Source organism: Mastigoproctus giganteus, chromosome 1, assembly GCF_048544385.1.
Source record: "Mastigoproctus giganteus isolate SK-2022 chromosome 1, ASM4854438v1, whole genome shotgun sequence".
Taxonomy (NCBI): Eukaryota; Metazoa; Arthropoda; class Arachnida; order Uropygi; family Thelyphonidae; genus Mastigoproctus; species Mastigoproctus giganteus.
This window is the reverse complement of record NC_143575.1, coordinates 187,112,584-187,122,614: the sequence shown is the minus strand read 5'-3', so window position 1 is coordinate 187,122,614 and position 10,031 is coordinate 187,112,584.

The following is a 10,031-nucleotide window of genomic DNA, read 5'->3' as shown; positions in this document are numbered from 1 at the left end:
TTCAGTATTGGGTCCAATATTGTTTTCTGTATCTATATTTCTATAGTATATTTCTATTCTATATTTCTTCATTATCAATATCATCAATAAATGATATTGATGATGGTATATCAAGCTTAATGTCCAAGTTGGCAGATGATACGAAGGTTGGCAGGATTGTCAAGGACACTACTGACACTATGCTACTGCAACAGGATCTGGAAAGGTTGAGCAGATGGGCTTCGAGGTGGCAAATGAAGTTTAACATTGACAAATGTAAAGTACTACAAATGGGAAACAGCAACCCCAAAGCAACGTATGAACTCTGTGGTACTACACTGACAGTGGTAGAGAATGAAAGGGACCTGGGGGTGGTTGTGCAGGCAGATATGAAGTTTTTTGAGCAGTGCAGACGGGCTGCAAGAGTAGCCCGTCGATGATATATAGGAATTTTTCTAGCAGGGATAAGGAGGTTACTCACATCTGGTGAGTATGGGCTTGGCACACCCAGGGTCCTGAGCTGGATATCATCATTCTTCTCTTTCTTGGTGATTCCCTTCTACTTTTGACTCTCTCTCTCTCTCTCTCTCACAGGGTTACTCGGGAACTTTTTTTTTTTTTCCTGGTGCAGCATAAGCCTCAGGCTTCCTTGCATCATATGGATATTATTAATAATAATAATAATAATTATTATTATTCCCTTGTGTAAGGCAATGGTCAGACCACACCTAGAGTACTGTGTGCAGGTCTGGAGGCCTCATTTCAAGAAGGATGTAGAGATGCTGGAACGAGTACAGAGAAGGACAACAAGATTAGTGAATGGAACAAAGGGGTGCTCTTACGAAGAAAGGCTTAAGTTTTGCAAATTACAGTGTCTGGAGACTAGGCACCGGCGAGGTGATCTGATAGAGGTGTATAAAGCCTTGAATGGTTTGAGCATGCTCAATGCTGATGGGATTCTTCCTCTTGCTCAGCATAATCACCTGAGAGGGCATAAATTCAAATTGAGAAAAGACAGATGTAGGATAGACGTGAGGAAATTTGCCTTTAGCCAGCGGGTGGTTGGTTGCTGGAATAAACTTCCATCCCTTGTCGTGGAAGTTGATAACCTAAATAAGTTTAAGGCCCAGCTGGACAGGTATTTCGAACGAACAGAGGGGTGAAGTGGAAGTGGTTATTTTTTTATTTTTATTTTATTTTGTATTTATTTATTTATTATTTATTTATTTTTTTGGCTGATACTGCATAAGCTTGCTTTCTTGCATCAAATGCCTCTACTAATACTAATGCTGATGGGATCCTTCCACTTGTTCAGAATACGAACCTAAGGGAGTATAAATTCAAATTAAGAAAAGACAGATGTTGAATAGATTTGCGGAAATTTGCCTTTAGCCAGCGGGTGGTTAATTGCTGGAACAAACTTCCATCTGTCTTGTGGAAGTTGATAGGTTAAATAAATTTAAGGATGAACTGGACAGACATTTGGAGGGAATGGTGTGATTTTTTTTTTTTTTTGGCTGATGCTGCATAAGCTACTTGCTTTCTTGCATCACATGCCAGCACTACTACTACTACTACTACTACCACTACTACCTGCTTCTGTCATTCAGTTACTGGAATCTCTACACAGCTTAGAGCTGTCTTTTAGTCATTGTCTTGCTGTAAAATAAAATTTCTTCCGTAATCTCGAAGTCAAGATGATACTGCGTCATGTTAGTGAAAGTTTCTATTTTTGTTAAAATTCCTTCAATTCTGATGATGTCATCCACTCCAGAAAAATATAAGGAACCCCAGATCACGATGGAACCATCACGGCGCTTGACTGTAGGCACTAAACAATGTGGCACCATTTTTTTCCTTCAGTCTCTCACGCTTGGATCCAAAAATTACACATTTGGATTCATCCATCCACAGATGTGTTTCCACTCTTCAATTGTCCAATGTTGATGGCTCTGAACCCAAACTAACTGTTTCTTTCGATTTTCCAGTTATAATAATAGTTTTCGGATTGCTGCACTACCATGAATTCTTTCTTATTTAATATAAACTTTTAGTGGACGGAGACACAGGAGTTTCTCTGTTGAACTCAGCTCGAATTTAAGGTGCAGTAAGTCGTCATTTATGGTCTGATCTTGTGCTTTTGTCGTTATGCACGGTCATCGTAATCGTGGGTTATCCTTTAAATTGCCGGTCTTCTTGAATCGTCGAATAGTAGCATACTCCTTTAAATGAAACACCTAGTTTTTTTGCACTTTTCATGGAATAACTTTATTTATACAGTTATGGTAGCACTTCTTTTTTCAACACTCAGTTCCTTATATCGTGGTATGTTTATTACGAAACGTACAAAACTTCCACCAACCACTTTCTGATTGACTGGAGTTCGATTTTATAAGTTACAGCTCTTCCTTCTCAATTTATATTATTGAAAACACTCCAGACTCATATACAATCTTCAATAAGATTGAAACAGTATCCCCACTTTCGAGAATATTCTAGAATCATTTACGTTCTACTACATTTAGGTATCTTCTACAATATGGAGTCTTGTCAATGATATATAGGAATTTTGCTAGCAGAGACAAGGAGGTAATTTCCCTTTGGTCAAGGCAATGGTCACGCCACACCTTGGACTCATTTTAGGGAGGATGTAGTTGCTATAAAAAGCACAAAGAAGCGCAACAAGATTGGTGAGAGGAACCAAGGTGGTGCTTTTACCAAGAAAGGCTTAAGTCCTGCAAGTTGCAGCGTCTAGAGACCAGGCACCTGCGAGGTGATCTGATTGGGGCGTATAAGGCCCTGAATGGTTGAGCAGGCTCAATGCTGATGGGATACTTCCACTTTCTCAGATTATAAACCTGAGGTGGCATAGATTCGAACTGAAGAAAGACAGTTGTAGATGTGCGGAAGTTTGCCTTTAGCCAGCAGGTAGTTGATTGCTGGAACCGACTTCCATCTGTTGTTGTGGAAATTGATACCTTAAATAAATTTAAAGCTGAACTAAACAAACATTTGGGGTGACTGCATGGGTAAAATGGGAAGATTTTTTATTTTTGGCTGAGGCTGCATAAGCTTCTTTTGTTGCATCACATGCCTCAATGCATGCTAATGTTCTGTCACATTCAGGAGTGTGGAATATTCTTTCTGCAATTTTCTCGAATATTCTAGAAATTTACTAATTTATATTGTTTGCTGATTTTTATACATAATAGAATATATTTTAATAAAAATTGATAAACACATTGGTCTTATTTTAATATAAACTTTGAAAATTAAGAAAAATGAAACATGATTCTAAACTTTTAGGCGTGACTGTACATGTTTCTATTAGGAGCATCAGTGACTAACGTCACATTACTCCGTATATATTGTCTGTAAATTGTGTGTTCTATGGTCGATTTTCTGTTTGCTGGTCGAAAAACCCGAGTTCCCAGGGAAAAAACCAGGCTACCCTTCCCTGAGACACTCAACCACGTTGTGAAAAAGGCCCATAAAAATTCCTCCCGTTATCGATGGGACTCGAACTCAGGTCTTTTTCACGCGTTGTGGGGAGTACAGCGAATCTACAAACTGTCCTACCCACGAGGGCCAGAATTGTGTATTCATTTCCTAAAGATTATGTCCTTAATTAGGAAAGTCGCTAAAGATGCTTAATTCGTACCCTGTTCAGGGATCTCAGGGGCCCAAGGTCATAAGGCCTAGGGGTGTCCTGATGATTTTGTGCGTAAGGTGTAATGTCCCCGTGCCCTGCACAAGTTTTTGGATGATACTTTATTCGTTTTTTTTCCAAGTATTTTTTTCTGAAGTAAATATACGTTAAAATTAAGAATATATACACGTCAGCTCTGCTTGAGCAATATCCATTGTGTAGGAAGGGACTGGTCTATGACATTGGTGAAGGCTCAAGAAGGCTACAATCTTGTTATCGGAAACGGCTGACAAGATTGTAGTTCAGAGATGGCAATCAGTTTTTGAATGTCTACAAATGGGTCCACATCTTCCAACTTCGAATGTGGAATGATGGCAGTAGCAAAGCGTACTGGTACCATTCCATCTTGCCAACATGGTTAACTGCTACCACTGTGCTATGAGTCTCATAATGCCACAGAAGTCATATCTTGTAATGCAGCACAATGGCTCAGCTGATCACCCATACAACTTGGGTTGCAGTGGCCCAGAGTTTAGTTGGGCCATTGCACCCCAATATCCACATGAACTATTTGACGGATATTAGCTCCTACACTACTAATTATTATTATAGGCGCATGGGTATTGCTATTGCAGTCCACAGCCGTGATGGTACCCATGCTCACCATTAGACAAAATTGCAAGAAACCTTGTATGGGCACATCAGCACAACATTGAACCACCGACTTCTGGAAATCTGGTCTCCTGGTTGGAATCCTGGTTTCTAATTCTGTATCATGCTGATGAGCATATTGGTATTAGGAGAAAGCAACATTAGGCTATGACACCTGGATGCACTGTTTTGTTTGGCAGGCTAGAGGTGATAATAGTTTTATGGTTTGGAGACTGTTTTTGTGGAATGGTGGGGTACTCTAATCAACGTTAATGAATGGCTTGATGGGAATGCCTACCTTTCTGTTGTTGTGCCGACCGCCTCTTAATGATGACAGCATATCCAGGAAACTCCATCTATGAACAAGACAATGCACCATGCCACAAGGCTTGGCAAGTTGCTAACTGTTTTAAGAACATGAAAATAATGTCATCCTCCCATAGCAGCCCAACTCAGTTGATCTCAACATAACGGAGCAAGATTGGGATCTACTTGAAAATGTCAATCGATGCCAGGACCATCCACCTAACAATATGTGGGTATTATTAGACATTGTGCAATGCATGGATAGCATTATCACAAGGACACCCGGCAACATCTTGTGCAGTCCACGACAAAACATATATGTGCTGTATTCTGGCAAAAATTGACCGACAAAGTATTAGGTAGGGTGTTGCTAATGCAAATCAAATTTAGTGTACGTTTGCTAATTTAGTATGACAAATGCCGTTATCGTAATAAATACGAACACTAGTACATAATACATGTAAATTGTTGTAGTGGAAGGATATATATAAAAAAAGCAGCAATACTAGTGGTGAAACAAAGTTTTGGCCACTTATGCCAGATTGCCCAACAGCCCTATATGTTCTTAAACAACCATATCAAATTAAAGCCACACCCAACTCCTTATTGGAGGTATGGTAGTACTTTACTCTGTTATTACAAAATCATTAAGCTCCCTGTTAGTTTAATAAGCTTCTGCCCTCCACTTTCCTAAAGAATTCATGTGTGAATGTAGATGCAAAATACTCATTCAGTTTGTCAGCTATCTGAGCAGGATCATCAACTGTTGAACCATCATTATAAAGTGGACCAATCTCATTCACCACTTCCTTCTAGAGTTTAGATGAGAAAAGAAGTCCTTGCTGGCATCCGTTTCCAAAGATTTCTCATAATCTGTCTTCATTTGCCTAATCTCCTTTGTGACTTGACTACAGACTAGCTTATACTTACTAGACTTCTGCAGCTCCTGATAATTTATATGCATCCCATGCATTTTTCTTCTCTGCCCCGTGTCTCTTTAGTTCATCTGGTATCCATTTAGGCCTAAACCTTGAACAGTATTTCCTACTTGGTATGAAAAGCCTAATAGCTTCCAAAATTAATTCCTTGAATGCTTCCCATTTAGAATTTGCTGTTGGTCCCACTATAGAATTTAAAAAAAATCTCTGAGACCACAGCAGTCAACTTTACGAATGCAAAAACCCTTTCCTTTACCCCTAATGGCAATTATATTTTAAGAAATTCCACATCAGTACACTGTGGTCACTGTCGCCTAGTAGTTCCTTTTTCTGAAAATTCTTAATACAAGAATAATCACTGTTAATAACCAGATCAAGAGTATTACTCTCCCTTTTCGCCCTTTCTTGTTTTTGCCCTCTACCTGGTTGAACACCAAGATGTCCTTTCGCTTCAAATTTCACAATCATTTTGCGGACAGCACAATGTCATAGGTCCACGCCTTATGCGCTACTGATGACAGAATTCTCTGATAGCTGCAGCTGCATTGTTGCTGTTCTGATAGTACAGCTTCACTAATAATGCCTTTTATTAGTGAAGGAAAAGGCATTGCTGCTGTATTGCAGGGAAACATCTATTGCATGATTTTGAAGACTGCTTTGCTTTTATACAGTACAGTAGAGCTGAGTAGTGACACTGTGGCAATACTTACGATTATGCAAATAACTTGTTATTTGCATAATCGTAACTAAGATAGTTAAGCGCCATACAGTGACAAATTTTGTAACTAATTTTTTTTCCAATAAATTGTGAGCGCATTATTTATTGTACCTGTTGTCCAAATTTGTCTTCAGTATGAGCCTTAGAACTCGCTCCAGAGCCCTCTAAATAGGGATACTTTAATTTTAACAACCCTGTATTTTGACTGGAGATGTATTCTTCGAAATAATTGATCAATACATGTACTGCATTTCACTAACTGTTGGTTCAAGAGCTTGGAGTTCATTTAAAATTAGTGTTGTGAGTAATGTATTCCGTCTCTTTGCTCTTAGGAACAGAATCTGTTAATCTGGTCTTCAGTATTCTTTCTTTTTCTATTAAGGTATCCCTTGAGATGTGATGCTATATCACTAACCACTCAATACATAAAAAGGAGGCTGTAAAATTCAGTGCTCTGAACATTGTATTGTACTGGTGCTGACCTGTGTCCTAATTGTCTCACTCAGGGTGATACAGCAACATTGATTTGTGTTCTGAGTGGACAATTCTTTTCAGGACTCTTGTCACATTCCATCAGCTTCGGTGGTTTTCTGGGTAATTTCTTCCATTTGCCAATCACATCGCCAATCGTTGACCTAGGGATCTTCAGTGCCATTGAAATGTCATGTACAGACCAATTGCTTATTAGTATTAATAGTGGCATACAACGCAAAAAAGCAAACATACTGCTTCAGTCAAAAAAAACTCATTTTGTCTATCCATCACCTCCAATAGTTTGTCTAGTTCTTCCTCAAATTTATTCATACTACCCATTTCCAAAACAATGGATGGAAGCCTTTTCCAGCAACAAACCACCTATAAATGGAAATGGGCCTGTGGTACTGGATTCCATGACTTCAATAAGAAAATAGTATAATACAGTATATATCCAGTAATTAGAATTTTAATGACAAAGAATTAAGCTTTCAGGGCAAATGGACCCCTTCCTCAGCAAATGTATAAAGATTATAACAGAATATGGATACATACATGTCGAGATTGACGCTCGTCTACTAGATTGGTGTTCATTGTTAGTACATGGAATTGTGTGCGCTTGTTGCCAGCATTTATCAAGCTTCAAGACTGTTGATTCCAAGATAGGGTGTAGCCTCGTGCCCTTGCAGTGATTCAAGGTTTTTGAATTGCATGATAAGTTCAACAATTCCAGCCAAAGGCGGAAGTGTTGATCACTTCGTAATTGCATTTAGTGTTAAAGGTCATGGTGGATTGACCAGAAATGTTCTGCAATTGTGGAGTGGTCAGTGTCACCAAGGTGAATTGATCTGTCATCTCTGCAACGCAGTCTTGAAGGAGTCTCGAGCTCTCCCCTATATAGCAACTGCCACAATAGGGAAGAGCTCAAGACGCCTTCAAGACCGCCTTGCAGAGCCTGACAGATCAATTCGCCTTGGTGACACTGACGACTCTGCAATCACAAAACATTTCTGGTCAACCCACCATGACCTTAATCCTAAACGCAATGACGAAGTGATCGACCAATCCCGACATTGCCTTTGGCCGGAATTATTGAACATATCATGCAATTCAAAAACCTTGAATCGCTGCAAGGGCACGAGGCTACGCCCTATCTTGGAATCAACGGTCTTGAAGCTTGATAAATGCTGGCAGCAAACCCACACAAGCCCGTGTACCAAAAATGAACCCCAATCTAGTAGATGAGTGCCAATCTCGCAGCCATGTACACATCAGAGCATGCACAGCTCTTATATCTATTAAAATTTTATCTGTAATGTAAATATTCTGTTATAATCTGTATACATTTGCTGAGGAAGAGGTCCATTTGCCCTGAAAGCTTCATTCTTTGTCATTAAAATCTTAATTACTGGATATATATTGAATTATATACATTATGTATTGCCAAGGATTTTTCGTAGTCTGCCTTTGCCTGCCTAATCTCCTTTGTGACTTGGTTACAGACCAACTTATATCTATCATAGGCTTCCATGTCACCCATTAATTTGTATGTATATCATGCATTTTTCTTCTCTGCCACATGTCTCATTAGTTCATCTGACAACCATTTAGGCCTAAACCTTGAACAATATTTCTTAGTTGGTATGTAAAGCCTGGTAGCCTCCAAGATTAGTTCCTTGAATGCTTCCCATTTTGAGTTTGCTGTTGGTAGCATCATCAGTTGGTCCCACTGTATAGAATTTAAATACTGTCTCAGACCATCATAGTTGCCTTTACGAAAACAAAAACCCTTCCCTTTACCTCTGATGGTAGTTACCTCCTTGAGTAAATCCCACTTCAACACACTGTGATCACTGCCACCTAGTGGTTCATTTATCTGCAGATTCTTAATGCATGAAGAATCACTACTGATAATCAGATCAAGAGTACTGCTCCCTCTTTTTGCCTCACGAACATGCTGATGTAGAAAACAATCATCCAATAAATCCACAAAAGCCTTGCTAGTGTGCGAGTGACCAACCCACAAATTCCAGTCAATATCTGGGAAATTAAAATCCTCCATTATAAGACTCTCTGATTTACTGGCCCACTCTATTTCCCTGTACAATATCTTATTATACTCATCAGAGTCATTAATCCTATAGCACACTCCTACTCTCAATTTTGATTTCCCTATGCTTATGTCACACCAAACTGACTCGACACTGCTCTGTCCATCGATGTCGACTGGCTTCACTTCCTTGGACTTTATGTGTTTCTTAACTAATAGCATAACCCCTCCTCCCCTCCTGTCCTGTCTATCCTTTCTATACACATTGTATTCCCCAAATTCCAGTTCCGCATTCTTTATATCTGTGTGACACCACGTCTCTGATATCCCAACAATATCTGCCTTTGATGTTTTGAGCAATACCTCAAATTCATCAAATTTATTTACCAAACTCCTAGCATTGGTGTACACGCAGGTATACATGCACCTGTTTCTATTCTTGGCTATCCTAACACAACCCATGTGTTTACTTGTACCGCAATGACTCCCAGCAGTCTCTTAAATATCCTGCACCTTGTTTTTCAGGCTTCTGCTCATTTCAATAGAAGCAGTGCAAGAATCAATTTCACCTCTGCAAGTGGCTACTGTTAATCTATTAGTCCTTGTATCCCCTCCAACTAGCAGTTTTCCGACCCACCTAACTCTGCCTCGACAGCATCAGCAAAAATTCTTGCACCCTTTCTATTTAAGTGTATCCCATCCCTGTAGAAGCAATCTCTCCTGTTAACAAGTACAGTCCAGGCTGAAAAAATTCTACCCCTTGAGCCTTGCACAATCCCTCCAGGGTCGAATTGATCGACAAGGCTCTCATCATATACTCCTTCCTATCGTGTCTGGGCAGAATTGAAGACACTTTCAAATTCAACCCTAATTCACGGGTTTTTTTTCAACAGTGACCTGTACTTCCTAAGTAATTCCGCCGGTCTCCTACTCTTAATATCATTAGTGCCAACGTGTACAACTATATCACCTTTTGTGCCCTTAAAAGATGATATCCGCTCTACAACGTCATCAACCTTTGCCCTGGCAGACATACCCTGGTCCTATTCCACCTATCCTTTTTACAAAGCATGTTCCCCGCTTCCCTGACAATAGAGTCACCAACAACTACTAGTTCCTGTGGCGAAAAGCCTACTAGTTCCAATGGACACTGCTCAACGTGGACTAATGTTATTAGTGGAGATCCTCAGGGTTCAGTGTTGGGTCCGTTGTTGTTTTTGGTGTTTATGAATGATATTGATGATGGGATATCAAGTTTAATGTCCA